Genomic DNA, 18,625 nt, shown 5'->3' with positions numbered 1-18,625 from the left:
ACTCCACGGGCGCGACCCTGAGCATTGGGTCCATGATGTCCATCTCCTTCGGGCACCTCATCAGCATCTCCTTCGGGCACCTCATCACCATCAAGCTAGGTCAGGAGAATCATCTCCTGTGGAAGGCACAGGTCGCGCCACTGCTCAAAAGCCTTGCTCTCTATGGCTACGTCCAGGCACCTTCGCCTGTCCGCCGGAGACGGTGGCCAAGAGCGATGAAGACGGTGCCGAGTCACGCCCGAACCCTGCTCACCATGCATGGGAGAAGCAGGATCAAGCGATCATGTCGGCGTTGCTCTCCTCCATGACCGAGAGTGTACTCGGTCAGTTTCTGTTCTTGGGTACGTCCCATGCACTGTGGTCGGCGATTGAAGCCTCCTATGCGTCGCAAAGCACTGCTCGTACTTTGCAGATCCGTCGTCAACTCTCGCAGATCAAGAAGCGAGACTCGTCCGTCACCGACTACTTCAACAAGATCAAGCCGCTGTCCGACAAACTTACATCGATCGGCCAGCCCCTCACCTCCATCGACTTCGTCGCCTATGTTCTCGCTGGTCTCGACTCCAACTATGACTCGATTGTGTCATCCATCACAGTCGGCGGGACAATCTCCGAGAGAGAGATCTTCTCTCACATGCTCAATCATGAGCAGCAGCTGGCAAGCTGGGAGGCAGACGACATGCCTGTCGCTCCTTCGGCGAACATGGCGGACGGATATGGCGGCGGCACCAGGAACACCTACCGCCCACCTCAGCAGCGGCATGAGTACAAGCAGGTCGCACCTCGCCCCAGCTACTCCAACAATTCTGGTGGCGGCGGTGCGCCCTTTCCCACAGCTGGTAATGGCGGCAATGGTGAAGATCGGCCCATCTGCCAACTATGTGGCAAGGTAGGTCACAACGCGTCCAGGTGCTTCAAGAGGTTCAAGCGTGACTTTGCCGGTATGGGCAACGAAGGGTGCATTGCTGCTGCTGCACAGCGAGGCCCTCAAGGCAGCACGCCCTCCTACTCCATCGACACAGCATGGTACACTGACACAGGGGCGACGGACCACCTGACCGGAGAGCTCGACAAGCTCTCCATGAAGCAGCCCTACACCGGCAAGGACAACGTCCACACAGTTAATGGAGCAGGTATGCAAATTCTGCATGTTGGTCAAGTTGCACTTGCATCTCGTTATAAAACTTTCAAACTTCGCAATGTGTTACATGCCCCTTCTGTAACTCGTAATCTCCTTTCCGTTAGAAGATTTACTACTGATAACCATGTTTCCATGGAATTTTATCCTAATCATCTTCTTCTTAAGGATCTGGACACAAGGAACACGGTCCTTAGTGGTCACTGTCGCGGCGATCTCTATGCAGTCAACGACAACACCACATCTTCTTCCTGCAAGTCAGTCTTCAGCGGCATCCGGACCTCCTCTGAGCAATGGCATTGTCACTTAGGTCATCCAGCGTTGCCGATTGTGCAACATGTTTTAAATTCTAGGAAACTTCCAGTCGATTTAGAGAAAAATGTTAGACAACATGTGTGTGATGCCTGTCAACAAGGCAAGAGTCATCAACTTCCTTTTTCCAATTCCGAATATGTAATAAAAGCTCCTCTCGAGCTCATATATTCAGATGTGTGGGGCCCTGCCCAAACTTTTGTTAGTGGACATCGCTTTTATGTGAGTTTTATTGATGCATACAGTAAATTCACATGGCTCTAACTGCTTAAGTCCAAATCTGATGTCTTCTCTGTGTTTGTTCAGTTTCAAAAGCATGTTGAGCGTCTACTCCATAGCAAAATAATCTATGTTCACACAGATTGGGGAGGGGAATATCACAAACTCAACACCTTTTTTCACAATCTTGGCATCACTCATAGGGTGTCCTGTCCTCACACACACCAACAAAATGGTACAGCTGAACGCAAACATAGACATGTTGTCGATACTGGGCTTACATTACTAGCACATGCCTCGGTTCCCCTTCGTTTTTGGAGTGATGCCTTCACTACTGCTTGTTTTCTCATTAATCGAACACCAAGTAGAGTTATCTCCATGGAAACACCACTTGAGCGATTACTAGGACAGAAACCTGACTACTCTTTCTTCAAAGTTTTCGGGTGTGCTTGTTGGTCCAATCTTCGTCCCTATAATTCTCACAAGCTTTCCTTTAGGTCTCACAAGTGTGTGTTCCTCGGTTATAGCCCCTCTCACAAAGGGTATAAGTGTTTGCATGTCCCATCCAGTCGTGTTTACATTTCACACGATGTCATCTTTGATGAGCATGTTTTTCCTTTTGCTAATATGCCTCACACTTCAGCTACTCCATCTTCTTCCTTAGTTCCATCTGTTGCATCGCATGACCAACTTGCAGATTATGCGTACTCTCCTGTACTTCTTCCTAACCATGGTGCAGATCCAGTTAGAGGTGCACGGATCCATGATCTCATGGGTAATCCAAATGGGGAAGAAGATTCTGCCGCATCCTCTGTCGCGGCAGACGCCGCCCCGCCAAGCTCTCCAGCGGTATCTTCTGTCGCGGCGGCAGATTCTCAGTCTGCCGCGGCAGACTCTGTCGCGCCCTCCGACTCTGCCGCATCTTCAGCAGCGTCGCCACCTCCTGCACCGCCACCTCGAGCTCGCACCCGCCTGCAGAACAACATCAAGAAGCCCTATATCCGGACAGATGGAACGATCACCTATGCGGCTGTTCGTGACTCTTCAAGCGAACCGACTTCTGTCGCTGAAGCTCTAGCTGCCCCACATTGGCACGATGCCATGAAAGCTGAGTATGGAGCTCTCATGCTGAACCAAACTTGGCGTCTCATTCCGCATTGACCGGGGGTGAATGTGATTGATTGCAAGTGGGTGTTCAAGACCAAGCGCAAAGCAGATGGGTCTATTGAACATTACAAAGCACGGCTAGTTGCGAAAGGTTTCAAGCAACGGTATGGCTATGACTATGAAGATACTTTCAGTCCCATTGTTAAGCCTACCACTATTAGGTTGCTGTTGTCCATAGCTGTGTCTCGAGGCTGGCATCTCCGTCAATTGGATGTCCAAAATGCATTTCTGCATGGGCACCTTGAAGAAGAGGTCTTCATGAAGCAGCCACCCGGATTTGAAAGCTCAGACCATCCCTCTCACTTATGTTATTTGGAGAAGGCATTGTATGGTCTCAAGCAGGCTCCACGGGCATGGCATGCACGGTTAAGCTCTATCCTATGTGAATTAGGATTCAAGGCTTCCAAAGCAGACACGTCACTTTTCTTTCGGTGCCAGCAAGGTGTGACAATGTTCTTGCTCGTCTATGTTGACGATATCATCATGATTAGCTCAACCTCCAGTATGGCAGATGCGCTCATCCAGCAACTTGGCAAAGCCTTTGCGGTGAAGGATCTTGGTAAGCTTCACTATTTCTTGGGCACTGAAGTACATGCACGTGGCTCTAGCTTGACATTGACTCAGAAGAAGTATGCTGAAGAGCTATTGATCAAAGCTAAGATGGATAAGTGCAAACGGCATCCACACCTATGTCATCGAGTGATCAACTCAGTAAGGAGGATGGTGATCCTCTATCAGCCGAAGAAGCCACACATTACAGGAGCATTGTAGGAGGTTTGCAGTAGCTCACTATCACACGTCCGGATATCTCCTTCGCAGTAAACAAAGTCTATCAATTTCTCCAAGAACCAAGCTCGGTGCACTGGATGTCAGTAAAAAGGATTCTGCGGTATATTCGGGACACAACCTCACTCGGCCTTGTCTTGATAGGCTCATCGTCAAAGCTGCTGTCAGCAAGGAAGCAGGCGACTATCTCACGCTCGAGCACTGAATCAGAATACAAGTCGCTGGCAAATGCAACTGTTGAACTTGTTTGGGTTGAATCCCTTCTATCCGAGCTTGGCCTCATGACAGATCGTGCTCCAGTACTTTGGTGTGATAACCTTGGAGCCACATATCTCTCAGCCAATCCTGTGTTTCACGCCAGAACCAAACATATCGAAGTTGATTTTCACTTCGTCAGAGAACGGGTAGCTCAAAAGCGACTGCAGATCAAGTTCATTTCCTCAAAAGATCAAGTCGCAGACGGCTTCACCAAGCCCCTACCGACGCATCCGTTCGTCAGGTGCAGACGCAATCTCAACCTCCACTACCCGGTTTCGATTGAGGGAGGATGTTAAATATGTTGTACATATAGAGTTAGTTGTGCACTACACGCGTTAATGAGTTGTAGTTAGAGATAGAGTTAGAGTTGTTAGTATCTAACCTAACACCCTAGTCGGTTTTAATCTGAACTAATCTGTAATCTGTACGATACTCTCGATATATAAAGCAAACCAGCCAGCCTGTGGAGAGCTGTGCGATTCCAACCAATTCCCTGCTTCTGTTACGTTTTGCACCGCCAGTGGCTACGCGGCGGCCGTCGAAAACACATTCGTCGTACGTAACCTCAACACTCTAGGCCCAACCCTTTACAGTTTTTTCTTGTGATCTGTTCGAAATGGTTGGAATGATACATGTCTGGTGCAATAGGTGAGCCAGGTGAGCATGAATCACCTGTGCAAGGACACGCTGGCCACCGTGGTGAACGGGCAGCTCCCGGCCCGATGATCGAGGTCAGGGAAGAAGACTCCCTGGCTGTTCATGTCGTCAATGATTCACCCTATGGACTCACAATCCATTGGCAATCAATTCTCCTTAAGTTGATTCATTTGCTTGTTGTCGGGTTTTTTTTTCATTTTAGAGTGAAGTCTGTTTCAAACCCAGAGCTTGTAGAGCAGTCCAGCCTGAGATCATTGTGCGACTTCTGCCAATAAAGTCTGTTTGAAACCTTGAGCTTGTATAGCCGGTAGAAATCAAACCTCCGCCTTATAGTCCCTGAAATCTACACATTGGCCTTACTGTTTTGGGTCATTGGTGGCCTTAAGAACGTATACAAACAGTGATTGCCGGTTTGGCCCACAGTCAAGCCTGGATTGTCGACTTAACTATTGTCAGATGGATTTTGTGTGTTGGGAAAATTATAAGATTGCCTCTTTATTTTAATGTTTTTTTTGACGAAACAGCCGCAGTGAGCTATTTATTGCCAATAGAGGAGTTGAGAGACTGAACCCCAGGAGAAAATACAGAGTTGAAATACATAAAACGTGCATGAGGAGGGGGAGTGATTTCTGATTTCTAGTCTTCATTTTATAGTTTTCTTCCGTGCGACATGTATGGCCACGTAGGCATGGGGTGAAACAAAGGTTGAACGGCTGGGTGAACTGAGCAGGGATGATAACCCAGTGTCCAATCCAGCCAGGCCACAACTTCACCTACATGTTCAACGTCGCCGGGCAGGAAGCCACACTGTGGTGGCACGCTCATGTGGCGTCCCTCCGGGCAACCGTCCATGGCGCCCTGGTTATCTGGCCGAGATCCGCCTGCCGCCGCCGCCGCCTTCGGCTCGTACCCATTTCCCAAGGCTCATGAGGAGATCCCCATTATCATAGGTTCCTTCGACAAATGCATTGTGCCAGAAGTACCCTGAGAGAGGTGTCCTCCTCTGTCGTGTCTGATGTACTTGTTGATGATTGTACTATGCCTTGTACTATTGCAGGTGAGTGGTGGGAGATGGACCTTGTTGAGTTGGACAGGAGGATGGTGAATGGTTTCTTCCATGACAACCCAAGTGCTGCAATGATCAATGGAAAGCCTGGAGATTTGTACAATTGCTCTGGTAATTACTGTCTGATCAAATGAACTACTCCGTAGTCCGTACAATAATCCTCTATATTTAAGTAGAAACAACCCACTAGCATATTTCTCTCGACATGCAGCCTATCCACGTCATCAACCAATCATGTTAAAATTTGTGCCATGTCAGCAGCCCAGTTTTTCGGTCAGCAGTAATTCCCGTCCGCTCACCTCCCTCCGGCTCCTCGACTTTGCGTTTCCGTGGCGTCCCGCGAGCGAGCCGTGCGTCGCGTTTAGGCGCCTGGGCCATGTTAACATCCCACCAGCAGCCTGCCGGCCTGTGCAGCCGGAGAAAAAAAATCAATCGGATCGATTTTCCCGTGTTTTTTTTGTGCAGCCGTGCTCCCGTTTCCCCTGCACCAGAGCTTGGCCCTGATGTGCGCCACTCCCCTACGGCCTACCCACCGCCTGCCCTCCCAAGCTGCCGTGCGCATCCATTTCCGACGCGCTGGGCGCCATGCCTCTTTCCCTCTGCGTGCCGCTTATGTGCGCTGCAAATCGACTTGTGCCGCCGCGACCGATGCTCTCCTAGCCACCAATGCTTCAGAAACGGCCCCACGTCCAAGCATTCATCTATTGCTCTGTAAATGCGGCACAGAAACTGTTCGGGTGAACTGAGACGCCACCATCTTCATCCTTTAAACCCCTCTCCGTACCGCTGCTCAAGTTGCCCTCTCTGGCACCACCTTTGCTCTGGCAGGTCTACTCTCCTACCCTTTGTTTGCTCTTTTTTTCTTCTCAGTCTCTTATGTATGTGTCCTGACTACAAGCTGTTTGATGTTTTGCCGGCCCAGAGTTTGCTTCGGTTCTCTGTGTTGCTTGCTGAAATTTGGAGGTGGCTGTCATCGGTACAAAGGGCCCATGATTTGATTCGATTTTGCACGACGGAAAGCTAGACTTGCTTGCATCGGTACACAAGGCTATCACCTCTAATTTTTGTTCCTTCTCTTGCTGTTGTTACTGTTGTACCATCTCTGATTACGTTGTATTTCAGGAAATTTGGAGCCAATTGATTTCACTACTATTGCTGCAGAATTGGTCAGGCAAGATGCCATCCATGTTTCTCAAAATATGAAAATAGATGCTGCAGAACATGTGGCCGCCCTTGATAATGACGTTCGTGAAACCAAATTATTCCATATAGGAATGAAGGTTGATTCAACATCCAGTTTCACATAAGCTGTCATAATAAAGAGCTTCTCGGCTGACAATGGACAAATGCTGCCCTCCACAAAGGTTAGACAATCCATATTCATTTATCCATTTCGTCCTAGCTACAACCATATTATGCAAAATTACTAATTTTATACTTTTTTTTTCAGTCATCTGCAAGCAAGGAACTTATTGCCAATCCATCTTCAGCCATGAGTACCCAGAGGTTTAAATGAATCATAACATTGAAATTAAAAGCTCTATTTCAACATCCATATCAATTTTTTGTTACCCACAGTCCAATTGTCGACGCACAAGATGACTCCAGCAATAATGCGCCTCCCTGTCCCCAATCTGCAGCTATTGATACAGACAAAAACAAACTCATGTAATTTTTTTTAATTTTTTTTAAGACAATTCTCTGTACATACTAATCTGTTCAGAGTTCACATGAATTAGAAATAATATTTTTCTGCAAGCAAGTCTGCAGCAAAACGAAGCATTCAGTTTACAGAACATGATCTGACGAACAAAGGAAGGTATGAAATCATGACAAAGTTTCATGTTCAGCATGGAATTTAAAAACACACAAATTAACTACTAAGCAAGATGCATTCATGCAAAGGTCATATTAAGTACATTGTTTTCACCTTATGTATAAAGGCAAGGCAATGTTGCAGCTACAAATTGTCATATTTAGTCTGGTCTAACCATTTTGCTTGATAAATTAACCAATCATTTACATGGCGCAGTGAAAATGAAGTGGAGCTTACAGATGGAACAAAGCAAATTCAGGATGTCAAACGGAATAAGCATGAGTACGTGCATGTTCTCATATCTCAAACCGAATATGGCAACCACAATTCTCACTTTTTTATCCTCAATAGCATTGCACCTTATTACAGGAAAATTGAAATCGTTAATTTCTAAGTTGTTGTCACTGCAAGTCTGTAACTGCAGTACATAATCAAGAGTTTTTCCTCTATCCCTTTTCTGACTTCTTTTTCAAAACATGCAGGACATAATCGACCATGCAGGAAGCAACATCAGGAGTACCTAAAATTAGTTATAGTGTTGCTTGAGTCAAAATTACAGGTCACCATTGACCACCTCTAATTGTAATCAATCAGACCTCTTATTAATATTGTTTGATGTCGGTCCAGTGCATGTATATGCATCTATCGCAGTGAATAAAACATCTGCACTTTCTTCTCAGCTTTGCCGACTACTTCAAGTTCACTTAAGATCTGTATGCTGACCACTTCGGGCACAAGGCACAGCCACATAAACCTATGACAATTCAATGCTCAGAAACTCTTGTAATAAAAACTTTTAGTAACATTCATTTAGGAGGTGCTGTAATGTACCATAAAATGTTTTTTAAAAACGGTGTCAACCATCTATATATCAACAACACTGGTATTACATTCCTTCAATATCAAAGTAAAAATACCACTTCCATGCCACAGTCTTCACAATCTCTGAAACATGGAGCTGACACCAAGGGAAAACCAGGTATTACTCAGTTCATCATAAAATTCTATTTCACTTCCATGCAACTACTCTTGATCATATACAGTTTTTTCATCCAGCATGCAAACGAGGAACATAGAGTATATACTCTCACCTTCAACTCATCCACAAAGAGAGGCTTGCAAGATGTATGATGAGGCGATCCAAGAACTCAATGATCCTATGAAACAGCCGATGCATATAACTTTGAAAGAAGGAGCCAAGACAGAGTTTCATGTGCAGACATCACAAGAATTCTTACATCTGATCGGCATTTCTTCACAATTGAATACATAAAAAATGGAAAAAGACATGTAACAGTCATCCTACCTGACGACAAAAATAGCAAATCTTTTCATAGTTTTCAATAAATAAAAATATATTTTGATTGGATCATATTTAGCATTTTTACAATGTATTTTCTCTTTTATACATCGCTACAAAATCCCGTCGCAACGCGCGGGGTATTATCTAGTTTAACTAATATTGGGCTACACTTGCATGTAGTAGTTGCCACGTTTGTTGTTTAAAAAACTATATAATATATTTGTTACATGATGCATGTACCAGAATTAACTTCTGGTTTGTGCGAATTTGGTTTGGCAGGTGTGCTGGAAGATAATTATATTCTGGATGTGGAGCAAGGCAAGACATATTTGTTAAGATCCATCCAGTGCCGACGCTTCATTAATGGTGCCCGAGATGCCCGACCAACATGACACAATTACGTCCTTCTACTTCCACGGCAACCTCACCAGCCTGCGAGGGCCTCCATTGCCGGTCGACGTCGATGAGCGTTTGTTCATCGTTCTTTCCCTGGGCTCCATCTCTAGATCAGGAGTCCATGGATCATGTGACAGGAGTGAAGGGAACGGATCATTCCTTGTGGCAACCATCAACGATGTCTCCTTCCAGCTCCCAGTGACGACATCATTGCTGGAAGCACACTACCACGATGACATGAGCAATGCAGGTACCCTACATGAACTTCCTGATAGGCCACCGAGGGCATACAACTTCACTGACCAAGCGATGATCCCACAGGGTCTAGAGGAGGCCCAACTAGAACTGACGTTGAAGGCGATAGTGTGGAGGAGGTTCCTATAAACCGCCACTGTGGAGATCGTGTTTCAGAGCACGGCATTGCGACAGAGCGAGTCCAACCCGATGCATCTACACGGGCACGACTTCTTCGTCCTCGCACATGGGCTCGGCAACTACGACCCCGGCGAGGGATGCCAAGGGATATAACCTGGTGATCCGCCGTTGAGAAACACTGTACTAGTGCCGAGGCTCGGGTGGGCAGTCATCAGGTTCGTCGTGGACAACCCAGGAGTGTGGTACCTACACTATCATTACGGGTTCCATACGTCTATGGGCATGACGGTGGCGTTCGAGGTGGACGAAGGTCCAACATTGGACGCAACGCTCCCTCGGCAGACCTTCCGAGATGCGAGCAGCATGAAAGCATGATTGTGTACGAATAATTAATTAAGAGTGATATGCATGGCTTTGGCACATATGTCTCGGAATATATGTGCTTGTGCTTGTGCCGTGGCTGGCAGATGAATAAAGTTAAACATCACATAGAGCTTTAGCTAAGCATCCACGGAGTATCAGTTATCATCATCAACAAGCTCTCGATCAGTGTCCGACATCTTGCCACTTAGCCTGCGTGGCGGCGTTCCTCTTGTTTTTATCATTTTTTCCCTTGTTCCGTGGTATGTTGTATTTTGACTGAGGACAAAGTTAGGACTTCAGGAACGGAAGGAGTAATGAACATGTAGAAATTACTTGTGCATTTGTGTGTCGCGTAAGAAAATTATGTTCCGGACATCTGAGAGAGACGGTTGACCTTTTGGCAATTTTTCCGAGAAGGTTGTGGCTTTTCCTGACACATGTTGGGATATAATATCTGGAGTGCATGGGTTTTTCTCCTAGTTAGTGTGGTTAGCTACTTAGCTTGTGCCATATACCTCAAAGAGACTAAACTTCAGATTAATTCGAAGAGTTATTTGTGCGGATGCCAGACAGCTATCGAGTATGCCCATCTCTCGTGTCAAAGTTTGGGGAAACGAAAAGCAGAAAGCCATGCTCTACGGTGACCAAGCCAAAAGTACACATGAACAAGCATGTGAAGTACACATCAAACGTGCTAGCGGTAGTATCTAGTACATATCCGGACCTGGATGCTATGTCGGCACAAAAATATGCACAATAAGTGAGTGAGATACATTCTTTTTATTCCGATTATAAAGAATTTTTATACTCCAAAAATATGCACAATAAGCCAAAAATATGCGGAGTAATATACATTGGTAAAAACAGTTTTATTTTTTTAGAATAAAGAGCATTTCTGTGTGTCAAAATAGTGGAGCAATCTTATACTAGGACAAAAAGAAAAAGAAAATTGAAATGACGGAGCGAAACCCTAACCCCAGCGAGCCGTCGATCCCCTTCCTCTCCACCCAGGCGGCGCCGCCGGCCATGGCCACGCCGGAGGTCCCCTTCCTCGCGGACGTGATCCTGGAGGAGATCTTCGTGCGCCTGCCCCACCCACAGGCTCTCGGCTGCGTCGCCATCGCAAGCCCCTCCTTCCGCCGCATCGTCACGCGGCGCTCCTTCCTCCGCCGCTACCGCAAACTCCACCCGCCGCCACTCCTAGGGTTCGTCACCGACCGCGAAGGTGGCTTCTATCCAGCCCAGGAGCCCCACCCCTCCGCGCCAATCGCCCGCGCCCTCGTCCACGCCGCTGATTTCAGCTGCTCATTTGTCCCATCGCCTAAACCAAAGAATTTGTTCAGCCCATGGTTTGCCTGCGACGTCCGCGACGGCCGGGTCCTCCTTGTGTCCAGTCGCTGCTTTGGCCGCAGCATCCTCCACACAGTCTTTGCCGTATGCGACCCCTTGTCGCGGCGATACTTGGTGCTCCCACCATTGCCTGTGGATCTGGTTCAAGGAGGCGTCCAGCGCAAGAACGTTCGTAATTTCCAGCATAGGCTCGCTTCGGGCGAGGATGAGGAGGAGACGTCATTCAGGGTGATCTTCTGGGTGAACTGCAGGAGCAAGATAGTCACATTTGTCTTCTCTTCCACCACTGGAGAATGGTGTATAGCTGCTTCTCCCAGTTGGAGTTCACTTGGCATAGATGACCCAAGTTGGAGAAAGATAATTCCCCGTTTCAAGTACTCCAGCAGCTGCTTTTACTGGATAGCACGGTGGAATGACAAGGTGCTTGTGATGGACACGCGGACCATGGAGTTCTCTGCTGCCAGCATTCGCTCCAGCGACCATATGCAGCTTATGAATCTGCCTCCGCAGAGCAAGTGCACGTCTTCTGTTGTTCTGCCTACAGAAGGAGCCCTTGGGATGTTTACTGTCGTCTCGGATTGCTGTCCAAATGGCTCATGTTATCTCTATCATACCACTCAGGAGAATAACAATGGCTCTTGTCAGCTAAAAGTTGTTATACCGTTGCCTCGTGGTCGTGGATGTCACTATTATACTGTGGGTGCAACTGAGGGATTCGTGTTACTTAAAGGCATTCCAGATCAAGATCGGTTCGATACTAGTGCACCATTAGAAGAATTATGTTTGCTGGAGGTCAAGACATCCCAACTTAAGAAGGTCTATGGACCAGCGCCAATTTCCAGATTTGTCCACTCCTACTTTGGCTTACCACCATTATTGTCAAGACCGAGTTCATGAAGTGGTAAGTTTGTTGTCTATCATTTTCTTGCAAATATATTTTTTAGGCTCCCTCTTGTGAAGTGGCAATCTTATTTGGTTCATCTTTGTGTGGTGTTTTTGTAACCTAGCTTATTGTTCATGTAGAAAGTTATCCTTTTATGATATTGGCAGAACTTGTCAAAGTAGTGAACTAGTCATGTTTGTTTTCTGGCTATTTTTTTTTAAATAATACGAATTTTTTAATCATTTTCAAAAATAATACGCGTTTTTCAAAATTTACAAAAATAATGCGGCCTCGGCCTGGGCGAGGCCGAATGGGCCCAGTCGGCCTGGCCCAAGCCGATTAGGCCCGGTCGGCCTGGGCCAGGCCGACTGCAGGCCGGCTGCCGACCGCGCGAGCCCTCACCAGCCAGGCGGCCTGGCCCAGGCCCATTGAAGCCTAGTCGGCTTCGCCCAGGCCGACTGGCCAGTCGGCCTCGCCGTGGCCGACTGCGGGCTGGTGGGCCGGGGAATCTTTCCCTTTTTCTTTTTTCCTTTCCTTCCCATCTCCCCTGTGCCCGCGTGAGCCCAGCCACGCCCACTGCTTCTGCTTCTTCCTCCTCTGCTCGTTTCTTCTCTTCTCTTCTTGTTCTTCATTTCCTCCTCAAATGCCCCCATTTTCTAGCCCAAATTAGTGCATTTTGATCCCATTTAACCCACAAAATCACATCCCCTACCTAGTTGGCACCCAAAGACACCTCGATCTACTGTTTTCATTGGCCATGTGGAGCTAATTTTGTGGTGCAAAGTTGGAGCAATGTTAGTGGTTTGGAGGAGTTTGGAGGTGGTGGTGCTCATCCGCTGACCGTGAGGCTGCTCGAGGTTGGGTTCACACGCTTCAAGAGTAAATCCTAATCTCTGACGTATTTATCCTATAATGTATAGGTTTATGAGGATACGTGTGTACTGCTTCAATGTATATGTTTTGATTGGAGCAATGGTGGTGATGCCAGAAGTATGTTTTAGCGTTTGATAGTGCTCATTATTTTGGATAACGGTTAATGTCGTACTGTTTAGTATTTTACGCGTATTAATATTTTTAGTAAGTCGTACTGGTCATTATTTGACGCGTATTAATATTTTTAATACGCCGTACTGGTTAGTATTTGACGCGTCATAATATTTTTAATATGCCGTACTGGTAAGTATTTGACGCATATTAATATTTTTAATATGCCGTACTGCTCAGTATTTGACGCGTATTAATATTTTTAATATGCTGTACTGCTTAGTATTTGACGTGTCATAATATTTTTAATATGTCGTACTGGTTAATATTTGACGCGTATTCATATTTTTAATATGCCGTACTGGTTAGTATTTGACGCGTATTAATATTTTTAATATGCCGTACTGGTTAGTATTTGACGCGTCATAATATTTTTAATATGCCGCACTGGTTAGTATTTGACGCGTATTAATATTTTTAATATGCCGTACCGGTGAGTATTTGACACGTATTAATATTTTTGATATGCCGTACTGGTGAGTATTTGACGCGTATTAATATTTTTAATATGCCGTACTGGTAAGTATTTGACGCCTATTAATATTTTTAATATGCCGTACTGGTAAGTACTTGACGCGTATTAATATTTTTAATATGCCGTACTGGTGAGTATTTGACGCGTCATAATATTTTTAATATGCCGTACTGCTTAGTATTTGACGCGTATTAATATTTTTAATATGCTGTACTGCTCAGTATTTGACGCGTATTAATATTTTTAATATGGCGTACTGCTCAGTATTTGACGCGTATTAATATTTTTAATATGCCGTACTGCTCATTATTTGACGCGTATTAATATTTTTTATATGCCGTACTGCTTAGTATTTGACGTGTCTAAACATTTTTTTTAGGCATCAGAGATGTCCGGTGTAGTGAAGTTTGTTTTTTACTACGGTTCCGGTACTGTCTTAACAACCGAGCACGGAGCTGATCTAAGTCAGTTTAAGTATGTGGAGTTGGATCTAACGGCCCCTCAAACTTGGACGTTTAGTCAGCTGCAGGAATGGTTGGGAGGATGTTTAGCGGTCAATCCTGAAACATACACCGTCCGTGTGCAAGCATTGTGGACCAAGTCAAGTTCAAATATTTTCTGGGTTTTGAGGCCGATAGACCGGACATCAAAGTGGGTGCGCTGGTTAGAAAGTTGCGAGAAAAGGGAAACTACACCTGTCGCCTTAATCCAGGTTGTCGCTCATGAGACCAATCCAGTTGAAGGCGAGGGTGAATCAAGTTATGACTTGTCCAATGCAAACTCTGTGTCGAATGCTGGAGGTGGTGGTTATGAATCAGGCCAGAGCTCCGGGGCAGTAGGAGAGGATGAGTACACTGGCGAGGCAGATGCGGACGAAGAAGATGGTCACTTGGAGAACGAGATGGAGGATGAAGATACAGATGGTCGTAGTTCTTATGACGATGAGTCTCATGAGTCGGACGAAGAGGAGGTGCCGATTCCTGCATCATGGAATCAGCACTCAGCACTTCTCTTCAGCTATGACTGTGAACGATGGGCATGACTCTGCATGGCAATATCATCAAAACAACATTGCGAAGGGTGCCAGATTTCCTGACAAGAAACATCTGCAGGATGCCATAGTTGCTTGGGCAATGTCCACGCAAAGGGTTTTCAAAACAACAGTCTCTTCACAAAAATATCTGACAATGGAGTGCGAACAAATAGATTGTCCCGGGAGGGTGCATGGCTATGTTCCTAAGTATGACACAGATTGGGTTGTGAGTGACTTGGTGTTGCACACATGTGTCATTCCCAGTATCCCTCAAGACCATCGTAACCTCTCGTCGACGCTTCTTGCTCGGTTGCTTTACACGGAGATAGTGGAGAGCAAAGCAATGGAAGTGAAGGCCATCATGCATAAGGTCAGGGTAAGGTTTAAGTACAAAATTTCGTATGGCAAGGCTTGGAGGGCTAAGCAGAGGACTCTTGAGGAAAGATTTGGTTCGTTTTTCGACTCGTACGACTCTGTTGTCCGCCTCCTCCATACACTGCAAGCCCGTAATCCAGGCACCTATGTCGACATCCAACACTTCGTGCACCCGGAGTATCCAACTGTGAGGGTGCTGCAACGACTGTTCTTCACTTTCGGTGTATGCGTCCAAGCTTTCCATCATTGTCGACCGGTGTTATGCGTAGATGGCACTTTTCTCACTGGCAAATACAGGGGGCAGATCTTGACCGCCATTGGTCAAGACAGCAACAATCAAATCGTTCCGCTCGCATTTGCTTTCGTGGAGGGTGAGAACACTGAAATTTGGTTATGGTTTTTCAGGCAGCTCAAGAGAGCAGTTGTGCATGATAAGCCGAATGTGTGCATCCTTCATGACAGACATGCAGGCATACTCAGTGCGATAAGGACACTGACAAACCCTGGGCCTGATGAACAGACTCCATGGCAGGACATGCAGAGTCGTTGGTGCATGCGGCATTTGGGGGCCAACTTCTTCTCGCAGTTCAGGAACAAGTCACTTATGAATCTATTCAAGAAACTCTGCAAATAGAACCAACAATGGAAGTACACTAGGATATGTGGTTATCTTGATGAGTTCACGAAGAAACATGTTAGGGAGAGGACAGCGGCACGAAATGCGGCGGTAGCAGCACATGTAGCTGCAGTGGCTGCACAGACAGCAGTTGGAACAAGACCATCTGAGGAAGAACCTGTTGGGCTTTGTGACTTGCCAGGGTTTGACCCACCCGGCACTAGGAGAAGGGTTGGGAGGCAGATTAAAAACTTTCAGCAGTGGATAGAGCACGAGCCTCTGGAGTGGTGGTCTTTGCTGCACGACACACGTGGCGCTAGGTACGGCGTCATGACTACTAACCTGGCAGAGACATACAACTTTGTCCTGAGGGGAAATAGGGTTTTACCACTTACAGCCATCGTCGAGGGTATTTTCCATGGCACGATGAAATATTTCAGAGAAAGACGCCAGAGAGCTGAAATGCATATCATGAACAACCCAAATACACCGTACTGTGAAAAGATTATGAAGTACATGGATGAGAAGATGGAAAAAGCTAGGTCGCATACTGTCATCGCCATCGGTAATCAAGAACACATGTTTGAGGTGGGCTTGCCAACTGACAAGTTTGGCGTTGGAAATGAATTGGGGACACAGGAGGTGAAGATTGGAAATGAAGCGTGGCCAACGTGTGAGTGCACCTGCAACAAACCAAAGTTGCTTCACCTTCCTTGCTCACATGTACTTGCTGCTTGCGGGCAGCTAGGGATGGACGCAATCTCTTTTGTGTCTCCCTATTACCTGAAAGAGTCTGTGCTTAGCACATGAACGGGTGAGATGCTAGGGTTTCGTGCAATGGGCAATTTCAACAAGGTAACCCCTGGTGAAAGGCGGTACATCCCTGACCCCGGGCTACTGCGGATAGGCACAGGCAGACGCCCGTCCAGGTGCATCCGAAATGATATGTATGAATCTGAAGCCGGAGGACCATCACGACAATGTTTTCTATGCAACCATTTTGGCCATAGCGACACTTATTGTCCAACTTTCGGTACTGGTGGAGCTACTGCCCGTGGAAGAGGGAGACGTGGACGACGAGGGAGAGGAAGAAACTAGGCTTATCATGCATATGTGAAACTATGTGTTAATTTGTACCCTATGTTTTAATTTGTATAATATGTGGAACTATCTGTTAATTTGTACTCCGTGAAACTATGTGTTAATTTGTACTCTATGTGGAACTAAGTTTTATTTTGTACTCCGTGAAACTAAGTGTTAATTTGTGCCCTATGTTTTAATTTGTACTCTGTGTGGACTGTGTGTTAATTTTTACGCTTTGTTCAACTATGTTTTAATATGTACTCTCGGTTTAACTATGCTTAACTTTAATTTGTATGTCTAACTATGTTTATAAATGTTGCAGGCACAAAATGCAGAGAGTATCATTGCTATCTCCAGAGATTGAGAGTAAGCATCGGTCTGCTCAATTGGTGGCGCATCCTGGGAGTGTCGAGCCCCTTGTCACGCGCACTCCTAAGGAAAATTGGATTATACACCCTGCCTGGATTCAGCGGTATTTATTCAATCATTCCTTGCATGTCCATTTTATTTATTCATCCCTTGCATGTACATTTCATTCAATAATCCCTTGCATTTACATTTTATTTATTCATCCCTTGCATGTCCACTTTATTTATGCAGTTTGAAGTGGGTTGTGTCCCACCAGTGGCACACGGGGTACCACCGCTGCGCGACGCGTGGCCCCCTCCCCCGGGTTCCCGGGATGGTCACATCCACGTTTGGCATTGACCCCTTTGTGCCAGGGGCTGGGAAGCAGGAGAGATCTATCTGTTTTACCTGTGTTACTTGTTTTCGTAAGTTTCGAAATTTTTTGCAGCACCTCGAATATGGTAAGAGTCTAACCTGCAGGAAAGGGAGGAATCTTGTACACTGTGGTGCCCGTGAGCTGCCCACGGGTCGCACCATGCACCGGTGCCTTGTGCTGAGGGAGGTCCGCAACACAAGGGGTTCCCCGCACTCCAAGGCTTCTGAGTTGATGGCTTGCCGCCACATGTGCCGCGGTTACCCGGTAAGCATGGCGGCGGAAACGGCGCCGCGTTCGAGGGAAAGGCGCCACGACGCCGCGCGGATCCGTCGCACGCTGTGGCAAGCCTCCCTCCTGCGTCTATAAAAGGTGTGCCCCAAACACGGAATGGCTCAGAGCGAAGCCGGGTTCGGGGCCGTGAAGGTAGGTGGTGCAACGGAGGCGCGGAGGTGGTGCTTCCCGCCTAGCACCGGCGGGGGTGCTGCCATCGCGCCCCTGCTGCGTCACTCCATCGAGCCCACCCCGAGGGGTGCCATAGAGGCACGGTGGTAGTGCATGCCCTAGGCGTCCCGCGCCGGCAGGTGCACTGCCGTTGTGCCCCTGCTGCGTTTCCCCAAAAGGGGCGGTTCCGGGGCGAGGGTCGCCGCAGAGGCACTGTGGTGGTGCATCCTATTAGCGTCCGGCGCCGACGGGGTGCATTGCCACAGTGCCCTTGTCGCCCCCTTCGAAGGGCACCTCCGCAAGGAGCAGGGGCTGCCGCGGATACTCTATGGTAGTGCATGCCATCCGTGCCTTGTGCCGGCGGGTGCACTATCATAGGGACCCGGCCGCATTCCCGTTGAGAGAGCCTTTTTCGGGCGCGGGTCGTTGCGAGGACACTGTGATGGCGCCGGTGCCGGCGCTCGTCGCTCGTTCCGGCCCATCACCGCGTCCTTGCCGCGGCCCTCGAGCAGTTTAGCTCCCGGGTAACACGGGTCGTCGCATCCCTTGGGACGAGTTCCCTAGAGAAAACCCAGGTCTCCCCAGTTGCGGGGACTGTCACTGGAAGGCTATAACCACCTCGTCACCCGTGCCCGCCGTTCGGGGTGTGGCGAAGCCGGCGCCGAGGACGTTATAGCCGTCTCGCGGCTTCTCCCGGAGCGGAGTCCTCCTAAGCCAGGGTTCGTCCCTGCAGGCCAGGGTCCGC

At 47.4% G+C, this 18,625-nt stretch overlaps 1 long non-coding RNA gene across 3 annotated transcripts; it reads left to right on the top strand.

Annotated features, from left to right (window-relative positions):
- The first annotated feature begins 6,006 nt into the window (after positions 1–6,006).
- Positions 6,007–8,678, top strand: LOC104581317. 3 transcript variants are annotated; one of them, XR_001407630.2, is made up of 7 exons: positions 6,007–6,431; positions 6,526–6,641; positions 6,726–6,967; positions 7,054–7,422; positions 7,636–7,701; positions 7,902–8,398; positions 8,476–8,674. It is a non-coding gene; the product is annotated as an uncharacterized LOC104581317 (long non-coding RNA). The 3 variants fall into 3 exon arrangements; XR_001407631.2 differs by lacking the exon at positions 6,007–6,431 and having other exon boundaries at positions 6,438–6,641; positions 6,726–6,769; positions 6,876–6,967; positions 8,476–8,678; XR_001407629.2 differs by lacking the exon at positions 6,007–6,431 and having other exon boundaries at positions 6,438–6,641; positions 8,476–8,675.
- The last annotated feature ends 9,947 nt before the right edge of the window (positions 8,679–18,625 follow it).

Source organism: Brachypodium distachyon, chromosome 4, assembly GCF_000005505.3.
Source record: "Brachypodium distachyon strain Bd21 chromosome 4, Brachypodium_distachyon_v3.0, whole genome shotgun sequence".
Taxonomy (NCBI): domain Eukaryota; kingdom Viridiplantae; phylum Streptophyta; class Magnoliopsida; order Poales; family Poaceae; genus Brachypodium; species Brachypodium distachyon.
The sequence above is the reverse complement of the archived record's forward strand: the minus strand, read 5'-3'. Positions and strand labels throughout refer to the sequence as shown.